Source organism: Ambystoma mexicanum, chromosome 6p, assembly GCF_040938575.1.
Source record: "Ambystoma mexicanum isolate Mex_15411 chromosome 6p, UKY_AmexF1_1, whole genome shotgun sequence".
Lineage (NCBI taxonomy): Eukaryota > Metazoa > Chordata > Amphibia > Caudata > Ambystomatidae > Ambystoma > Ambystoma mexicanum.
This window is the reverse complement of record NC_090935.1, coordinates 496,442,840-496,464,558: the sequence shown is the minus strand read 5'-3', so window position 1 is coordinate 496,464,558 and position 21,719 is coordinate 496,442,840.

Here is a 21,719-nt window from a genome sequence, read left to right as displayed (position 1 = left end):
AAAGGAGGAAGACTGGAGGGTCCTGCACTGCCCAGGGAAGAAACCAGCAGCAGAGCAAACATTTCTCCCTAACATCATTACTTGCCCCGATCGATTTTAACATTGCTACCAAATATTTCTGGTACAATAAGCATCTATGACCATTAAGGCAATTTGTGTATATTTGTCTTATCTTTTTAATTTTAAGAATATAAGCCTTCTCTTCCTTCCAAGCCTCCCTAGCCTGTCTCCTAAGCAACCGTTTCCTCTCCTACACAATTATATCAAATGTACAAGTATGTGCAGTATTCACAGAGCATACATTCAACCTTCTCAAAGTTTAAACCTCTTAAAACCTGCTACAGATACAAAGCAAAGTCTTCTGGAACCCTACCTTCAAAACCAACTCTGTTGTAATAGGCTTCCACCTCTAAATTGAATCTAGGTACCATTTGTGGGTTCCAAATAACTACCTGGTCTCTTGGCTTTACTTCAATACTGAGGTCTGTCACCTTTATTGCCTTTTTATGGTACAAATCCAAGGTTAGGCTCATTTGACAATGGTCACTCCCCATGTGGTCAATGACTTCTAACCTACTACATGACGGCACCAACTCTCTTGAAACACACACACAGTATATTATGGATTTCGCTCCCACGTTTCACCATGTGTAATAGGGCAGAATGTCATCCACAATATTACCATTTAAAACAGAAATTTCAGTATACCTCTACAATCAGTAACACTGCTTCAAATAGGTCTCTTAGGCTCACAGTGGCAGGATTATAATACACATTTATAATAATGCATGTTCTAGCTTTCAAACTTACAATAGCCCACCATTTTAATTTGATTCCCAGAATATCACTTCAGCCCAGTTTCAGGTTTTCTATAGTAATTCTAGAGTCCCTCCGCACATCACAAAGCAATCCACCATAGGGTCTCCCTCTACAACCTTTTCTTGCTGGCTCCAAGCAAATTTCAAAACCATTCAACACTGGCATAACAAGCAGTCAGGTCTCTTGCAGACAAATTACATCACAAAAAAGACTGTATATCATAATTTGATCGAAGATGTTTAAATCCTCGCGTATTCAATCATGCGAGTTTTACAGAGGCACTTCAGCATTATTTTTCTGTGTCGAAACCTTTCACTTGAAGAGGGTTTAGAATTAAACCCCAATTATACGTCACAGCTCTTTCCACCTTATTATTCACAGGATCCCCCTTTCATTTTCCATTATATGCTAACTTGAATTACTGAAGGGTCTCTGGGCATTAAGACCTGAATGCTTGATTGTATATCTGCATGTATACCCATCATTACCGGTTCTACAACATCGGCTATTACATAGCCCAATTGATTAAATACTGATGCTTCTGACAAAACAATATTGTTTACTAATTCAGAGGAAAATCCCAGTCTTACTACATCTAACCGGCTGCTATCTACAAACTCCACCTGGGCTAGATCTTTTGTAGTATGTGATTATAATTGTTGAATTTCCCCAAATAGTGCAATTACGTACTGTCTATTCAAAAGGAAAACACCTCTAACTGGAACAGCTCTCTCAATAGTTAAACAGACAAATTGTTGCCCAAGAGCCAAATCTCTCTAATTTAACAGGCTGTTTTTTCTTAATTTATTGATCACCAGTTGCCACATCTGGCCTCCCACTTTGGCCCATTTGGCTCACACATTTGTATAAAGTTGGTATTGTATATATTTAGAGACAGTCAGTGTTAGGCAGAATCACACGCAGTAGTACCCTTTGGGAACACTACACACAATTAAGACTACAAGTGTAAGTACAAGTTCACCCTTGGTACAAGCCTGTAATACACAGTAATGTGGTAGCAGTGACTGAGCAGCCAGACTTATCTCAAGAGTAAAGTGAGCAGTACAAGCGGTTACACAAAGGGTCAACAATCACAGTGGTTCAAACAAACACTTACTCAAGGTTTCTTGGTAAAAGAATATACATTTATTTACACAGTCAGTTTGAAAACATTCCACTAGTAAAAGCAGCTCAATATAATAATGTAATATACTACAATACACATACATTCAGTTTCTGAACAAGTTCAGCTCCCCTGAAGTGGGAGCAAACTGGCACGTTACTTTAAAAAGGGGTAAAAAGACAAGGTTAAAAGAATTAAAGCACAAATACTTTCAGAGGTAGGGCAAATAGTTTCAGTTGACTACAACAAGCAATTCAATTCAATAGGCCTGGGACAAAGTCAATGGTTCAGAGTCTTGGATAGGATAGCACAGCACAGTTATAGTAGTAAATGGTTAAGTCTTTGCCACGGTTTTTAGAAGTAGTTGGTCAGATGAAAAGTTCTATGTCAGTTTAGGGAAGGACAAGCCTTCCAAGTTGGGAAAATTTCACAAACTTTCACTGCGACAGAAAGGATTTCTCGACCGCACTTGCACAGTACCTTTTAAGTGAAGAAGCTGAGGCCGTTGTTCCTGGCAGTTCCTGCAGATCTTGCTGTTCGTGAGTTTCAGTCATGGGGACAAGAAGGAGGACGTCGGGAGGTTCCTGCACTGCCCAGGGAAGAGGCCACAAGCTTGGCAAAACGTTGGTTTAAGGTGTGAGTGCCTTAAAGACCACAAACTGGTATCCTTCTCACTGGCTATCCGATTTTCAACAGCACTTAGAAGAAAATTCAACCAGTATAGAGACGATGTCCAGGTGACTTGCGAGTTGCTTGCTCCCACCAAACTCAAAGGAAGAAGTCGTCCTTGAAGGGCTTTTCCGTCAAGGGAGTTTCAGGCAATTCGGACCTGCAACAGGGCTTCACTGGTGCACCAGGAGTTGCAGCAGTCATCTTCCTTCAGCTCGTCTTAGGTTCTTTAGTTCCAGTGGTCGACTATGCTTTCCAAGTCCCAGAGGCCTGCTTTTAAACAGTTTTCCCCCATTCATTCCAGCCTGACTGTCACTCACCCAGCAAAGTGGCTGTCCTTGCCAGACAGCCAGTCAGTCAATCACGCCACAGTGCATTCAGCTCTCCTTGGAGACTAAGCACAGGGGGTTTCAGGCACCTCCCTCACATCCTGTCCACCCCAGACACTCATGTGCCAGCGGAGGGCTTCAGCAATGGAGCCGCCAAAGGCCAATGAACAAAGGGACCAAACCTGGTTTGGCGCGCAGAGATAAACACAAGAAGGACCTTTCCAAAAAGAAACGGCGAAATAAGTACCGGTGTTCGCGGTCGAGAGCAATCATGGTAGTTTGTTCTAAACCACTGCCACCAGCCATTTCAAGAGGGAAAGGGTAACATTTGACTGTTTCATGAGTGTTTAGACTCAGGGGATGCTAGGCAACCACTCCAGCAGTCTATAGGAAGATAGTGTGTGCTGGGTCTGTAAATTTAAAAAGACTAGTAAAGTCAATTTAACTTTGCATGCTCTGGGAGACAGTAGTCAGTCCCAGAGAAGGTATTTAAACCTTGGGAAGTCTGAAAGACAACCCTGTGCCACTGCACTGTAGGTGATGTGTGACACACAAGAAAAAGATGATGCCTATGGAGTTGTTTTAAAACCCTATATCCAAATAACACAAAAGTAAAACACACAGCAAAATACATGAAAGAGTGGGGAAAAAAGGCTCACACTCTTTCCAGGTAAAAAGTAAAATCCTAGAAATCCAGCAAAGTTGCTGGGGGTCTCAAAAGGTAAGGGACATTAGCACATTCTTGAGAATTCTCCCTAACAGTCAGTATATCAAACTGGGTGAATTGCTACTAGCATAAAACATCCACAATTAGCATTGGCAAAAACATTATATTCATACAGATTTTAATGGTTATATGTCTTTATTTCATTTTTTGTAGGTCGCCTAACCAAAAGACTGATTTTTTTCATCTGATTTTCGGCAGCCCACAAAATTAAAAATAATGTAATTTCTTTGCTCACCATCCCTACCCCCCAGCCCCCACCTCCACCTTCTCTTTCTGAATTTACTCCAAATCGGGGGGATTCACCACCCGAACCTCCATCCCTCAGCCCCTGCCGCCTCCCTCCCCTCCCAAGACTCCCCTCCACCAAAACACACACAAACACACACGCACATATCAATTTACTCATTCTCTGTCGAGGCGGATTCCGGGTCCTGGCATGCCTGTCAGCCCCTGCGTGCACTCGCGTGTATCACAGGGGCTGACTGTTCGATTTAGAAAGACCACTATGTGCAGTCACATAACAGTCTTTCTCAATCGTTTTTTTTAAAAAGGTCTCTTGACCTAATACCATTTTAATAAATACTAATAGATTTACAACTTAATCACAAAGAGTATATATAAGACAATATAAATGACTACGGGCGTCATTACAAGTGTGGCAGTCCGGAACAAGGGTGCCGGAAAGCTCATCAGCACCCTTGTTTCCGGACCTCCACACTACAGGTCTGACCCTGGTGGGTGCAGTGGCCCTGGTAGGCAGATTTGTCGCGGAAGCACCGGCACCGTTAGAAACGGTGCTGATGCTTTCATCTCCCCACTCCCATAGAGTCCTATGGGACTGTATGGGAATGGGGACTTACAGAATTTGGCGCCTGACATCCCGCGCCGTTGGGACTTATAATGTCCCGTTGGTACCGGGAAGTCAAGCGCTGGATTCCGTGTTACGGGGTTAGCGGCAACCCCGCAATGATGCCATATGTCTATATATTTCAAACAGTCTCATGAATGGATTTATGCAACTTAATTCATTACAAAAAATAAAAATAAGTAGACATTAATTATCATGACCATATATTCCAAAACATCTCCAAAGTTGATGTAGACAAAGCAATTAAATCATGTGAAATGTATGATGAAAAAATGAGAAAGTTCACACATCAATAAGACTTCACTTTACAGAATCACATGTATATTCCTAAATTGAACAATACATTTATCTGTGATACGTTACAGATAGAAAAATAGGTAAACCAATATTCAAGTTAGAAAGTAAATAACTGAGTGCAATATACTTTTGTAGTGATATATGGCAGAAACATGAGGGTTTCCTCAGTCACAACCCCCCTGGATCCTCTTTTCAGGTGGCCAGGGAATGGGCATTGCTTTTTGATCCTGGCCCTGGGATGGAGAAGCAAGGGAGGATCACCTGGGTGCAGGTTCCTCTGAGATTGGGTGTGGGGTACCCATAGGCGAGACATGGTATCCCCCTTTCCCTATTGATGACCAACCTAACCCTCCCCTGACCTTCATGGGCTACTGCAAGACCTCTCCCCTCATTTCCCAACATTTAGCATATCAAAGTACTAGGACAAGGAAGAGGCGACTAGGGGTAATGAACACTCCACCTTCATTTCACCACTTTAGTACTGGGAAGAGGAAGATGCCTGCAAAGTACCAAGAGGGTCTCTAACTATGGTCAGGCAAGTCTAATTGGGCATCCACACCCACAGCGTGTCGAGGCGGCTGCGGGAGTTTCAAAGGAAACCAGTGAAGATAGAGAGAGAGCAACAGGGAGGACTTTGTAGGAGAAACCCGGCGACCCTTGCTAAGAGGAGGTTGCCATGTTGAGACCGGAATAGGAGCCAGTACGCCGGCTGACATCCCTAAGGTGTGGGAGCCTCCGTAACGAGGACTGGGCAGATTTATGATCAACAATGTTGCTGGGGTATGCAGAATTCCAACCAGCATGAGAACAGGGATCGCAGAGGTCAGAGCGCCAGCCTGGGAAGCAAAAGGAAGCAGCAAGAGCAAGACACCGAAGACAGGTGAGTGTTGGGGAAAGCCACTCAGAAGCCGGGCACTCCTGGTGGGCCACACCCAAATAATGAAGCGCCATATGAATGAAAGCTTCAAACCAAGTTGAGTTACGCATTTTGAATATTGAACTGAATGGAAGTTTAAAACAGCACTAAACTACACATATTGAATGCCGAATTGACTGAAAACTTAAAATTAAAACATGTTGAATTCTAAGATGAAATATAAACTTATAGATAAAGCAAATAGCTAATGAAAGCTCAAAAGGAAAATGCCCATGTAAAAGCAACCTATGGGGAAAAGAACAAGTGTGAAGTATTGCAACCAAAGGTGAATCCTGTGAACTGATGCAGTGCGGCAAAGCCAAAGACTGACAAGAAGTCTGTAATAAGTTATGGCAAATCCAGTAGGCTAACTAGGAAAAGCCAAAAGAGTATAAAACTGCACATAAAGTCAAGAGGCCGACAACGAGGAACTAAATGAATAGGAATGTGTACACAGGGGCAAATGCAGAGGAACCTGTGGGGGCTGGAGAGCCTAGCGGTCCTGTTGCGCGACCTGTGATGGGTGGACCGTGTGGTGTGTCAACTGTGCCTAGATCAGTGCGTCTTACATTGTGAAAGACAAAGGGGGTCATTACGAGTTTGGAGGCAGCCATGGCGCTTCTAGCGCCATGGCTGCCTCCAAACCCGGGTCCGGTCTGGCGGAATGGGGACTTACCGGGACATTCCAACCTAGGCGGACCCGGTAAGTCCCCATTCCAAATGCCATTCCCCATTCCCATTTGAGCCCACATAGGGCTCAATGGGAATGGGGAAGGCGCTAATAACGGTCCCGCAAATTGTCAGACCAGCCGTTCCAGGTGGGACCCGCTATGGGACCTCGGAATAGGGCGGTAAGGGTTTAAAGGCACCGGTCTCCTTACCGGTGACCATTAACCCTTACTGCCCAACTCGTAATGACCCCCAAAGACACTGTGAAACCAACCAAGAAGGAGCACTACAAGTGAGCTGGTGACACAAACCAGAAGGCCGGTCAGGTTGTCCGAGAGTTAAGTTGATCTTTGAAAGACTGAAACACACATTGGTTGCTGTCCTGAAGTCTTGGGGAAGGGAACCCTAATGAACTACAAATACTGTATAGAGGACAGGACCTCAAGACCCTTTTTGTTTGAACTGTATTACTTTGAACTTGGGAAAGGGAATCCCGAGACGTTTGTGAAACTATTTAAACTTGAACAAGGTAAATCCTGAGACTTTTATGTGGAACTTTCTTGAACTTGGGGAAGGGGAGCTGAAGAGAAACCTACAAGCTGGAAGAAGCTCAGAACTTTACACTGATCACCATATCTTTGATTATTGACATACATACACACTGTTTAGCTTTAGCTGTGAGGGCAAGCATAGGTTTTGGACATAAACAGACTGTTAAGATGAACTCTTTCACTAAGACTTTCCTTAGATGTGTTCAGGTAGGCAAATCCCACCTTAGCAAAGGCCAAGTTAGGCCTTCTACCATCCTGACACTTAGGTTAATAAATATCTTTTGTTTGAACGTTAAGTCTGTTGTCTGCATCTAGCTTCATGATGCCTTCACACATATCTGTCGTATCTGAATGGACAACATATAACATCAATCATAAAACAATACATTAGAAACTTAACCATTAGTACTGAATATTTCAGACACCCCAATGACCGTCTAGTGGTTCATACATAAACATCATAAACAGTAAGTATCTGCAAATATCAAAGTAATATGACTTATCTTATTACTCTAGATGTGAGATCTATTCTAGATGTAACAGTGTATGTAGGCTAAAGTCTTTCGTCACCCTTAGGAAATAATGTGTCTAAAAATTCAATCCAATACATTTCCCGTTGCATTAGGATTTTGGACGAATCACTGCCTCTTCTAAGTGTTTTTAGAACTTCCAGAATCAAAAATCCAATTTTGGAAATATTATGTCCATTCTCTATTTCATTTTTGGCCACTGGTGATTTAAAATTACATGTACATATATCCGATTTATGTTCCGCCCATCTTTCACATGCTTTTCTGGATATTTGGCCAACACAACCAAGTTCCCTATGGCTTCAGTGTTTTATGCTTGACCAAAAATACATAAACACCAAACTAAACCTCTATTTAGACCTATTGTGGCAGGTTCCGACAGCATTTTTAACCCCCTGGCGTTTTATGTTGATCGAGTTCTATTTACATGATACTACACACTTCGTTAGTTGTTTGAATGGGGTTACTAATATATCTACTGACTACATCCTGCAGTCACAACATCTAAGAAACCATTTGGTCTATTTGTCCACCACTGTAAATGTTCAAGAGAAATGCTGATTAATTACACATTATTCCCCACAAAGCAATTTTATCCAAAAAATATTGAAGAAACTTTGGAATTGTTGGATAAGGATTTGGCACAGAACATTGAAACAACACCTAAAAGTCTTTATAACAAAGCACCCACAATAGAGAACCTAATAGCTCATAGTTTCTTAAAAGAGGATGTAAAATGCAGCCAAGATGCACAATGGTTGACAAATAAACCAAATGGTTTCTTTAGATGTGGTGACTGCAATTATTGTATATATACAGACAATTGCAAGGTTTTCACTGATTGAGAAGATGCCATTGTTAAAATCAAAGAATGTATTAATTGCAAAAATAATTTTGTAGTGTATGGCATTACCTGCATATGTGGAAACATGTATATTGACAGTACTATCAGACCATTACGTATACAGACATATGAACACTTGAGAGCGCTGGAAACACAAGATCTGAAGTATCCTCTGGCGTTCACTGTAATTCGATACACAAGAATGAGAAATTGGATAAAATTCGAATTTGTGGCATCAAAGGAATCATTCAAGATGGAAGAGAAGGAGATTTGCAAAAAGTCCCGAGACGACAAGAAGCAGGATTAATGTTCTATTTAGAAGTACTAATGGTTTAAATTCTGATCATGAGTTACATGTGTTTTAAGGTTGAGATTTGGATGACTAGGAATCAAAATAATCAGCATGGGAACATTACTGTTCCCAGTAAGTTACGTAAGAAATAGGGGATGTGTGGACATTGAAGATGTATCACATAAATAAGCTCTGAACATTCAGGCCATAGGTACATACAATGATGGGTGGCATATTATGAATAGGAATTGATACTTGAAAGGAAAATCAGGTTGGTAATGATTCATAAAAACAGGAGATAGGAAAGAAATTACAAATGAATAAAATATGAAGAGCGGCATTCGGATATATGAGAGTTGAGGGATTTACATCACTGGGGGAAGTATAGATTATACTTCACTCCAACATGGTGATTATGGATCATCTGGGGCCAGCTGCATGAGCTCATAACAGATGGATTGATAGCCCTTCCTTTATGTTGATTGCATGCAGGAGTTTGTGCATCAAAGCTATTTTGGTAAGTAGGCAATGAGGTGATCAAGTATTATATGAGAGAAGATATGAAGCATCAAGTGGAAATTAATATATTGACATTTGCTTTTAAATGTGCAGTTTTGCTATCACGAGGAAATGACTATATTGACATTTGCTGTTCATTTTCAGTTTTGCTCGCATGAGAGAAGGATCTATAGTCCTTATTTTATGTTGGTCAACATCATGAAGGATATTTCTTAAACTGAGTTAAGATAGTCCTCTTTCTTTGACTATGAAGACCTCTATAATAATGGCTTTCTGGATGGCACTGAGGGGTATCCAGACGCCAAATCTATGTGCTTATCCCAGCACGCGTCAGGTTTTTGAAAGAAAAAAAGGTAGGAGATTGGGGAATAATAATGAACTGTATATAGTACAAATGAAAAGCTAGATTAGCAGGATTCCTATTGTTTGGTTTATTTTACTTGTAGAATTCATGAAAACACAAAATTATGAACAGAAGACTAATAAGAACAATATTGAATTAGGAATATACCACACGGAGGTAATCGTTAAACCTTGTTCTGAAGGAACACAGGAAAAGGTTTAATCTTTAATCTGTAAATCATAAATGGATATCAGTTAATGGAGGCATCCTTTGTTCTAAATTGTCATAAAGAAAGAGTGACAAGCAGGCTGTAACAATGGAAAAAGAAGCTGGAATAAATTAATATTTTTTGCTATGGTAAAATTCTTTTGAAAATATTAAATGTGGATGTGTGCTCCACGTGTGTTAGATCAATAGAAATGGTGGGAGGTATAAGTTTTGGCCTTTGGTATTTTCAGGGGTTATTGTTTATTATGAACACATAAATCTGATGAATATTACATTACACAATTAATACAATGTTCATAGATTGGTACAGTGTAATTGTACATACATTGTTAATTTTATCATTTGTCTTTATTTTTCTCTTTTCTTTATTGTTCCATGTAAGATAATAGGTATGTGTACAGAAATCTAAATTGTTGACATCAAGATTTGCATTATAAAATGTTAATGTAGCCCAGGAGAAGCTCACTAGAGGTTACAAGAAAGATATTGTGACCTCTATGCGAAACACGTGTTGGCTCGTTTATGGTGTAAATGTGCTAAGGCAACTTTGAGGTGTAAATTTGCAGTTTGTGTTTTAAATTTGCTAAGGCAATTTTGTGGTGTAAATTTAAATAATCAGAAGATAAACAACAGAGATTACAATTGTATACAAAATTAATGCAATTTCGAAAGCTTGAGCCGTTATAGCTGATAAATATGTCAATAAATGTGAGATTAACATCATTCATTATTATAGTAAAAAATGGAATATTATTTGTTACAGTAGGGTGTTTGTTATATTTTGCATATTTAAATATATGTTATTTAACAGATATTGAAACCTGCCCCACGATAAGGAATTTTTATCCTGAAACGCATTGTATTGAATTTTCAAGACTAATGAAGAACTAAAGAAAATTACGAAGTCTTATCAAATTATTTATTTTTGTTTTAAAATGATATTCTAAAATGTGAATTACTAGAAATCTATATTTATGAAAGTAAAAATGTGTGGATTTGTGGTTGGGTTTGTGACGAACCGTTGTTCCTTATACAATTCCACACAGTTTCACCAATCTGCATCAAATGTTGCATAGTTAGCCGTTAGGACCCTCCTGGCATTAGTAGCTACATGACATTTGGACACCTCACCCCTTTCCCTGGATTCCAGCAAAACTCTAAATGTGTGGCTTTGTGGCTTGGCAAAGCATTGTTTCTTATGCAATTCCACACCATTTCACCAATCTGCACCACAATTGCATAGTTACCTGTTAGGAACCTCTGGACACGACTAGGTAGACAACATTTGGACGCCCTATCGCTTTCCCCAGATTTCAGCACCTTCGCACATGAGACGGTTGCCTGAAATTGACGAAACATCAATGTGGTCGTAGAAGGACTGGCCCTTAACCCTAGAATGCACTGTTTCTGGGACATTTGCACCGCAACTAATTGCATCACGCCAGGGTGAGGCAACAGGTGGGGAGAGAGCACAGTAGGTCCTAGTATGCAGCAGCACACCAACTCTCGCCTCCCCCCCAATGTCTGTTCCGGGGTATCTCAGCCAGCCACACATACCCATTCTCAGTGCAGTTTACTTCAGAGTGCAAGGCACATTAAACGATAAGCCAATTGGAACAGCAACCTACATGATCATTGATTTTCAACAATTCATAAGCATGTTGTCATGTCTGTCCACAGAACCCATTCATAGAACGGGTACTTTTTGCTAGTCATTCTATAAATACTGACTCCCATTTCACCAGTGTAAGGTGATGCAGGGGAAAGGATTATCTGTTAGAATATAATAATAATGTGCATCTTTCTAAGCCCTAAAATAATCCCTTTTTGCATTCGAAACACCCTGTTCTCTTACTAATGTTCAAAAAGAGGTTGCATTTGTCAGTCATCGAGTAAAACCAAATGGAAATGTGTTTGTGGGTTTTTTTGTCAGTCATTACAAGAACAGACTGGGTCTTTGTAGAGGGCATGTTTTAGCCGCCTGGCCTTCACTGATAAACCTAGGTTAAATAACATTAAAAGTAGGTCCTCCCATTAAGCGAAGTAAGAAAAGCTGTTTCAATATAGTTTCATTCTCTTAGCTAATTGCTACATAAAGACTGACTGAACTAAACTGAGGTTAGATACATACTGAGTCATAGTGTTCAGCCCTTCCATCTTTGTTAAAAGCTTCAACGGTATCTTTTAAAGGTTATACAAATAGGGTGACCATTGTCGGAATGAAGGGCAGGCGAGTTCTGTGTTTAAGGACCGTAAACACAAGTCACTGTGCGTGAACTGATGGATAAAGCATGTAATTAAGCCACAAGCAAAGTAGAGACTCTTGACAGAGCAATAATATCTGTTGAAAATGCTATGTGTTCTACTCTTGGGACTAGGTATAGGATTGTATATGTAGTTTATACATATTTGCGTTGTTATCTTTTGCAAATGAATCAAAAACTACCTATGTTGATGCAGGCTTCCTTTCTGTATAAGATGTGACATGGTGTACCATTCAGGCACTTCAGTTCTCCACTCTCCATGAAATATTGGTTGTGGATGAACCGGACATCCGCTCAAGTGTATGATATGCGCAAATTATAATCTTACCTTGCAATTTAAGATGCTCTATTTTGTTTGAATTATAGCGCTTAGAAGTATCATATCCTATACTTTGGATACTGATTCTTCTCATGAGAAGTGGGTCCGAGGCTGAGTGTTAGGATGCATGTAACTCCCGTGAAGCTGAATTGACTATGTAGCTGGGTGAGTGCAGTACATGACATCCTCCATCTCAGTTGAACCGCTTTGTGTCAGCTAGTATATGTATGTCAGCGGTTGTTTCTCCTAGTTCTTTTTGCCCTGTTCTATGTTTTTGTGTTGTTCATCTCGTTTTATGTTTGGGGAGGGGGATATGTTGAATGTGGAATCTTGGTGAGGGAGTGGTTTGGGAGCACGAGAGAGGAAGGGGGACTGGTCAAGGTTAGAGGTGGTGGGAGCAGCAGTGTGCGATGTGCAAGAGGTGCCCAGGAATAAACCCAGTTGATGCCTATCTTATCTTTGCCTCCTTCTTGCTCACAGAGCGAATGCTACAATAAGCTACCTAAAATTACATTGCATTCTGGTATTTTTAGTCTTAAAAACAAAATGGGGGAAAAGGGAAAGCTGCAATTATGCTTTTTGAGTAATATATTTCTATAGGGTTTTATAGATTCGACTAACAAGCTTATTATGATTGGTGTACTTTTCAAGTAATGTCTATAAGAGCTTGCTTGAAATCTACACATTGAATCCATTTCTACTAACTAGAGTTAAGAAAATGTGCGGCAAATTGTAGACTACTCTTTAATACCTGCATCACCAATTAAGTTTGTGATACTGGGCAAATCAGCTTATACTTCTGTGCCTTGTCTGTGTGGGTTATAATGTAAACTAAATAAGCCCATTGTTTTGCACCCAACAATGATCTACTAATAAAAACTGACGGTGAGAGATTGTTTTTAATTATGAATATATCAGCAATATGTCGGTTGCCCTGTCAGAAATTACTTACATAAACGGCGGCGACAGTGATTGCAGTAGGTGGTAGGCTTATAGACCTCTAGGATCATTATCTTTGTTTTCTTTATATTGATTTGCAGTTTGTTTGTTTCTATATACCTTGATAGGTTGGTTAGTTGCCTCTGAAGGCCGATCAGTGTTTGATCCACCGAGGTGATGTTGTCAGCGTATAGTGTTCTTTGGACCGGCGTTCCACCGATACATGGTGGGAATGCTTTCACTGTTGTTGTTGAGTCCTTGTAATCTCCTAGAAAAGCTGTGAACAATGCCGGTGCAAGAGGGCAGCCCTGCTTTAGCCCTCTTGTTGTTGTGATTGCGTCCGATAGTATGCCTTTTTTGTTCAGCTTTACTCGCATCGATGTTCCCGAGTAGAGTGCTTTTATTGGATTCAAAATCTTTTTGGGACAGTTAACAGCCAAGAGTTTTGCCCACAGTAGTGATCTATCTACCATGTTAAATGCTTGTGAGAGGTCTATGAATGCCAGATACAGCCTTGACGATCCCTCTTGGGTTTTGCTTTTGGGGGTACTTAGGAGCATGATATTGACAATGGTCCTGAAAATCCCGCTTGGAATGGATCTTTGAGATTAGCGGGTTTGATCCAGGCTTGAAAATCATGCAGAAGGAGTGAGGCAAACACTTTTCAATCGTGTCTAAGAGTGTGATTGGTCGGTAGTTTTGTGGGTTCGTCCTGTCTCCCTTTTTAAAGATTGGGACGACCACAGCCGTGGTCCATGATCTCGGTACCGATCTGCTGGCGACACATGTTTTAATGACCATGCTGATGAAGGTAGACCATTCTTCGGGAACATTTTTCGGGTCGTCATTTGTCATCTCCGTCCGGTCCTGGGGCCCTTCAGCTTGTTAGTTTGCGGATGACTGTTTGAATGTTCTCTCTGTCCGCTATCCACTCATCGCTTGTCTCAATGTTATCAGCATTTTCTGTCTCAGCTGAGCCTCTGAAGACTGCATTGAAAAGCTATCCAGCTGATTTCACCCATGCTGTTTGTCAGGCCTGGCTCGGTGTGTGCTCCTGAGGATTTAATCAGCATCCAGAATGCTCTGGCATTCTTTCCCCCCATTTTTGTCAGCATTGCTTCAGAGTCTTTTTGGTATAGGCTGAGTTGTGAGTTCTTAGTCGGCTTTGCATAAAGTTGTTTCTTTGTGCAGTTCCCTTTGGGCTTCCTCAGTGTTTAAGTTTCGTGCCTTCCTTTTTAGATGTCTTATGACAGCTCTTTTCGCCACCAGCTGCTTATCATACTGGTGCGCTAAGTGATCTTTCAAGGCAGGATTTTTCCTTGTCTTCACCTTATATAGGCTCAGTAATGGTTGATAGTCCGGTTCTGTATCCTCTTGTATTGTTTTGGAACCCAAATGGTTGTGGCAATTGAGTGTTAGCTCTTTTATTCTTTGCTCTGTTAATTTTAGTCGGGACCCTTGATTGTTGCACTCTGTTTGTGATTCAGTCCTCAATGTTTCCCGGCTAGGCATCGTCCATGTTGCCTTGAGCAAATTGTGGTCGCTTGCGACCGTTTTCATGACTTCAAACGAAGTTGCCAGTTTTAGCATGTTGTCACTCGCAAATATGTAGCCGATAGTGGCTCTTGAGATGTCTCTTTCCCATGTCGGGTATCGGTTTGGATTTGGGAACGCATGCCCGAAATTAGAACAGCCCCGCAACTCCATCAGCTCCAACCATCGTATTCCTCTTTCCTCCGCTGGAGTGGTGTTGTGTTTCCTCTCTGGAGGGGGGGATCTGGCATTTAAATCTCCGCATATCATGATATGGGTCACATCATATTCAGTATAAAGCATATTGACTGTTGTTTCGATGGAGTTTAAAAAGCCTTCATCCATTGTGATTTGGGGGTTCCAATAGACGACGATAATTGCGACCAGTAATTTATTGTCTCTTCTTTATTTTGGGATCTGGCACGGTCCAGATTGTCAGCACTGCTAGGTGAGTCAGGGAGACTGACAGAGTCCGTTCGATGGTGATTCCTCTGCCTGATTGGACCGCAAGTAAAATTCCTGCAGATGGACGGCCCAGAGCGTTTTTATTTTTGCTGGTGAGTTCACTATAGTAAACCCGTCGAGAAGTGGAGTTTCTAATAGCCAAGTTTCTTGAAGAACTAAGATGTCGTAGTCGTTTAAGTTAACGTTACCTCTTTGCATCAGATGCCTATATCCCTGCGTGTTCCAGGACCCGAAAGTTAGTGTGGTCGTCGGATAGACAGGTTCTTCTAGCTTCCCCAACGGTTGTGCCTCGATACCGTCGGTAGCAAATAGCTATTTTTTGCTCTGAAGCGACAGCGTTTTTGGCAACCACACCCATAGTTATTTCAATGGTGAGGACATTGATTTTCTTGCCTCCGGATTCAGACGCTTGCCTGCGGTGCTGTCTGCAAACTCGAAGCTCTTTGATGTCACTGAGGCTGTTGGTGTACTCCAAGCCCCTTCCTGGTAGTTGTATTGTCGCTCCGAGCTTTGATCGTCGCTCCCTGAGTCTTTTCTTGGCGTCCTGTCCCTTTTTGGGTCCGACTCCATTATGTAAGGTGACCTGCTATTACCCAGTTGCCTTGGGTCTGTTGGCTTGACTCTGTCCCTAGGCATGCTTGTGGTGTTATATAGGTCTTCTGTTTTGGACTTGCAATGACTCCTGCTTGGTGATTGCTTCAGCCTGTAGTCTGGTGCGGTAGGGTCTGGCTTGAATTTAGTCAGTATTGATAGATGGAAGCCTCGTGAGGTTAGGTCGTCTAAGGCTTTTTTGATGGAAGACGGGAGGGCAGCGACTCTTATGTGTATACCGGCTTTTGCGGTTGTCCCTCTGTGGTATGGTTCGATCCTCACATAATCCTCTAATTTCAGGCTTTTCAGTGTCGTGACTTTACTGAAGATGTTTCTCACTGTTCTTCTACTTAACACCATTTCATCTTTATTCCTTGTTGCTTGTTCTAGCTTCAAGGTCAGTGTCGCTGAACTGTATTCTGATCTTCCTTGTCGGGCTCGTCTGGCATAGTTTTCGGGGTATTCTGTCCTTTGGTTTCTTTCATTTTGGTCTCTTCCCAGGAGTCTGGGATTACTGTGTCTAGAAGGGTCTCCATCCACCTTCTTCACAGCTATTTCCTTCTCTGAATTTTTCTGTTTTGGGGTGAGTCGCTTCCGCAACGATGGCGATTTCTTGGTGACACTGCCAGTGTAGCTTGGTGGACTCTAATGCTCTCATGCACTGTCTGCCTTCTTCTGCTGCACGAGGCTTCTTCCTGAGGCTTTCTTAGACTCTCCCCGCTGTGTGTTTTTGCGGGTTGCGCCTTTGTTGTCTGGGCCCTTTGCGAGTCCTTGTCGGTAGTGTGTGTCCTTGGTGTCTTTTCCTCTTCCTCTGAGAGGGTTTCATTTAGATGCTCTGAAATATTCATTGAAGACGTGTCAGCGAGGAATTCCTCTGCTGTTCTTGGGGATTTCTCATCTTGATTCAGCTGGCATATGTCTGTTTGCGACCTTGTTTGGTCTGTCCAGGATTTCGCCTTTTCTGTCATAGGCCCCAATTTGGTTATTTATTCCAGTGTCCAGTGGTTTTCTGATACTAGTGTTCGCTCCTTGCTGCCTTTGCCGACCTGTCGAGTTGTGTAGTTTTAGAAGCGATTGTTCGTTTGGTGTGGGGGATTGGCGAGTTCTGTGGATTTTTTCATTTGGACTCTTGCCGCCTTTGGGCTCCCCGACGGTTTGTTTCTTGCTAGTTTCCCCTGTCTTAGTCTAGGCATCGTTGCAGTCTTTTCTCTGCGAACTTTCCTTAAAGAAAAAGACCTTCGGCAAATTGGAGCTTTTAGGTGACTTGTTACCGTTTGGGGAGTTAAAGATGCTGAAGTTGTCCCATTGTATACTCTTTTTTGTAGCAGACTGCTGTTTTTTCTGTTCCGTTTGAGTACTGTAACGCTCACCTGATTCCAACGGCGGCGCGGGTCTTGGCAGGAAGGTGTCTGTAACACGAAACGTGATGTGCAGGATTCGGTTGGCTTCTGGGGTCGAACCTCTCCGCACTGTGTGTCGGACTCGAAGGGTGAGGTTTCTGCAGGTGAAATAATATGGGGGTTAAAGGTCTGGGTTGTGAATGTCCCTATCTCTCTCCTCTCAGCCTGACTGTTGAGCCCCCCTCCCAGGTCAACGTGCTCACCTTAGATAGGTGAATGCTGGGCTCTCCATCTGCGTCTAGTGCAGGGCGCCGTTGCCAGTTCCTTCACTGGTGAAACGTTGGCCTCTTGACTTCAGAGGATGGGTACCGTCGTTGTCTGCACAACCGGTAAGTTTCTGGACACCTTTACTCTTTATAGTCTTTTTATGCGTGGCGGAGAAGCGCCTGGAATTGCGTTAGTATGGCAAGCGCTCTTACTGTCTCTTTCTTTGTCTTTGCAGGCGACGATGCAGAATGAAGAACTCCGGAATTCGCCGCATGCCGGTAAGTGTAACACTGCTGTTTATCTTTGCAGGTGAAGATGCAGCGTGAAGAATCCGGAATGCACAGCGTGCCGGTAAGTAGAATAATGCTGTTTATCTTTGCAGGTGAAGATGCAGCGTGAAGAAGCCGGAATGCACAGCGTGCCAGTAAGTATGATAATGCTGTTTATCTTTGCAGGTGAAGATGCAGCGTGAAGAAGCCGGAATGCACAGCGTGCCAGTAAGTATGATAATGCTGTTTATCTTTGCAGGCGAAGGTGCAGCGTGAGACACGGCCGCTGCCGATGGATCAGGTAAGTAAACACTGCGTGTTAAAGTTTGTTCTGCTAACCTGTTGTTTCTGGTCTTTTGCAGGTGCTGATGTTGATCGGGTACAGGAATGGTAAGTATAATTCTTGCAGGTTCAGGATCCAAAGAAGAAAGGCTGGAACAGACTCGGTGAGCGTTCTGCTGCAGATGCAGAATAACGCGAAGCACATTTCATCAATCGGGTGTGGTTTAAATAGCCTAGGAGTGATGAGGCATCTCCTTCCACGGCCCCGCCTAGGTAAGAAAAGAGTTCCTGCTTCCAGAAGAGTTCCAGTGCTGTATCCAGGGAGTGGAGCTGCCCCACCCAGGTAAGAAAGTAGTCCCAGTTCACCGAGGACTTCTAAGAGTCTGGTAAGTAAGCAGCATGGTCTGCCACAGGTAAGTCCACCCAAGCACCTTCACACCAATGATGAGCCTGGCGCTTCCAGTGCCGGGACCAATGCTTCTGATGAGCCTGGTGCCACCGGCGCCAGGACAAGGTCCAAAAGGTCCATGTGGGGACCGGCTGGTGCCTAGGATCAGGGTTAGGGGCCTGCTTCCAAGGACGTTGGGCTGGTCCTGACTCCTTGGAAGCAGTGATCATGACAGTATCCCCCCTCAAGGCCCCTCCTAAGTGTGTCTTTCCCAGGGGCTTTGGCTTGTCGGGGTGATTCAGATGGAATCTCTTGACCAGACGAGGTGCGTGGACATGTTCTGAGGGTTCCCAAGACCTTTCCTGGGGACCATATCCTTTCCAATCAACCAGATAGTATAATTTAGACCTGGACATTTTGGAGTCTAGGATGTTCTTCACTTCGAATTCGAGTTCTCCGTCTACCAAAACGGGTTCTGGGAGTTTAGTCAATTGGGTTTCTGGTTGTACTGGTTTTAATAAGGAGACATGGAATACTGGATGTATTTTCATATGCGTAGGTAATTCCAATTTGGCAGCCACCGGATTAATTATGGCAGATATGAGGTAGGGCCCAAGGTATCTCGGGATGAAAGTGCGGGGTCCTATTAAAGGCAGGTGCTTAGTGGATAACCAGACTTGATCTCCTACAGCGTAGTGAGGGGCCTCTTTACGGTGCCGATCGGCTGCCTTTTTGAATTGAGCTTTAGCTCTTTGCAGATGGGCAGTGGCTTCCTTAAAGGCACAGGTGATCTCTGAATGCAAGTGATGCACAGCAGGTGCTTCAATTTCTTGGGGAGGATCCAGGTTGGAGGTTCTAGGATGGTGTCCATATAACAGGAAAAAAGGAGTCTTCCCGGTTCCAGAATGAGTCGAATTGTTGTAAGCGTATTCAGCGATCCAAAGAATGTCCTTCCAGGGTTTTTCTGTTTGTTGGAGCATGCAGCGTAGATATTGTTCTAATGTCTGGTTTGTCCTTTCGGTTTGTCCGTCAGTTTGGGGATGGTGACTGGTCGAAAGTCTTACATCAACTTGGGCTAGACGACAGCAACTGCGCCAGAAGTGGGAGATGAATTGACTTCCCCTATCGGAGACTAAAACCGAAGGAAAACCGTGTAAGCGAACGATGTTTGCCAAGAATTCCCGGGCCAATACTGAGGCTGAAGGGAGACCCTTCAAGGGTATAAAGTGAGCCATTTTCGCGAATAGATCCACGACTACTAAGATGGTAGTATATCCCAAGCATGGAGGTAAGTCTGTGATAAAATCCATGGACAGGATATGCCATGGACAGGGAGGAATGTCAAGTGGCTGTAATAGGCCGGCTGGCTTTTGCTTTTGACTTTTATTCTGGGCACACACACCGCAGGAGATTACAAAGTCTCTAATATCCCTTTTCCACGATGGCCACCAGAAATGTCTTTTAATCTTTTCCATGGTTTTGGTAATGCCAGGGTGCCCCTCCATTAGAGAATCATGATAACCGGAGATTACTTGTTTTTGTAGTTTCTCACAGGGCAAGTGCAATCGTCCTCGGAAATATGGTAGGTCTTGATCTACTGAGAATTCTTTTCCCTTTAATTGCCAGTCCTGCAAATCGGTCGGAGTTAGGAGCCATTTCACCGTGGTCTTGATGTCTTCAAAAGATTGAGTGCTGACCAAACCCAAAATCCTTTTTTCTGGGATTATGGGTATTGGATCTGGATTGATCAAATGTTCATCTACTCCCATCCGGGAGAGGGCATCCGCCTTTCCGTTCTTACTACCTGGTCGATAAGTAATTATAAAGTCAAATTCTGCTAGGAACAGAGCCCAGCGAAGCTGTCTGGAAGACTGAGCTTTGGCTGTCTTTAGATATTGTAAATTGCGGTGGTCAGTCATTACGGTGACTGTGTGTCTGGCTCCAAGAAGATAATGCCGCCAGGCTTTAAAGGCCGATCTGATGGCCAAAAGTTCCTTGTCAGTAATTGAATAGTTGATCTCAGGAGGCGAAAACTTGCGGGACCAAAAGGCAATCGGATGTAGTTGGTTGGTGACCGAATCTCTTTGTGATAACACTGCTCCCATAGCAAGACTAGAAGCATCCGTTTCCATGATGTAAGGAAGTTCTGGGCGAGGATGTTTTAAAACAGGTGCAGAAATGAATTTAGCTTTTAAGTCTTGAAAAGCTTGTTCCGCTTCAGAAGGCCACTCAAAACGTTTGTTCTTTTTCAACAGAGCGGTGATGGGCTGGACTATCCGGGAAAATTCAGGAATGAATCTGCGGTAAAAGTTACCGAATCCTAACATGCTTTGAACTCCTTTTACAGAGGTTGGTGATGGCCACTTGATAATTGCATCAACTTTCTTTGAATCCATATGGACTCCGTTAGGTGACAATATGAATCCCAGGAACTCGACTTCCGTTGCGTTGAAAACGCATTTCTCAAGCTTAGCAAAAAGACTATGTTGACGCAATCTCTCGAGAACCTTTTTAACGTGTCGCTGATGTTCTTCTTCAGATGATGAATATACGAGGATTTCGACAACTACACACACGTCAATGAGCTCTCTAAGGACATCGTTCATAAAATATTGGAAAGCAGCAGGAGCATTACACAGTCCAAAGGGCATCACTTGATATTCGAATAGCCCGTACTTGGTGCGGAAGGCCGTTTTCCATTCATCGCCCTCTTTGATCCGTACCAAGTGGTAGGCTCCTCTGAGATCCAGCTTTGTGTATATACATGCATCTTTGACTTGGTCCAGGAGTTCAGGGATCAAAGATAACGGGTATCTGTTTTTAACAGTGATCTGATTCAGGGCGCGGTAATCTATGCAAGTCCTAAGGTCTCCTTCCTTTTTCGGAACGAAGAACAAAGCCGATGAAGCTGGAGATTTTGAAGGACGGATAAACCCGTTAGCTAGGTATTGGTCCAGGTACTGTCTGAGGTGAAGGTTCTCTGGCTCGGTGAGGGCATAGATCCTGCTGCAAGGAGGAGTTGTTCCAGGTATCAGATCTATTTGACAGTCGTAAGACCTATGAGGAGGTAGAGTGTTAGCTTGATCCTTCTGGAAGACGTCTTGGAACTCCTGGTATTCGGGAGGTAATTTGAGAATCTCCTCAGAAGAGATCGCCGCTAATGAAACATCAGGTCGAGGATAACAAGTGGTAGAACACTCTGGAAACTGAACCGTCTTTGCTCGCCAATCAATCTGAGGATTGTGCTTCTCTAACCAAGGGATTCCCAGAATGATCTGGAACTGAGGGGCCTTGATTACATCGAACACTATTCTCTCCCGGTGTCCATTGTGACTCAA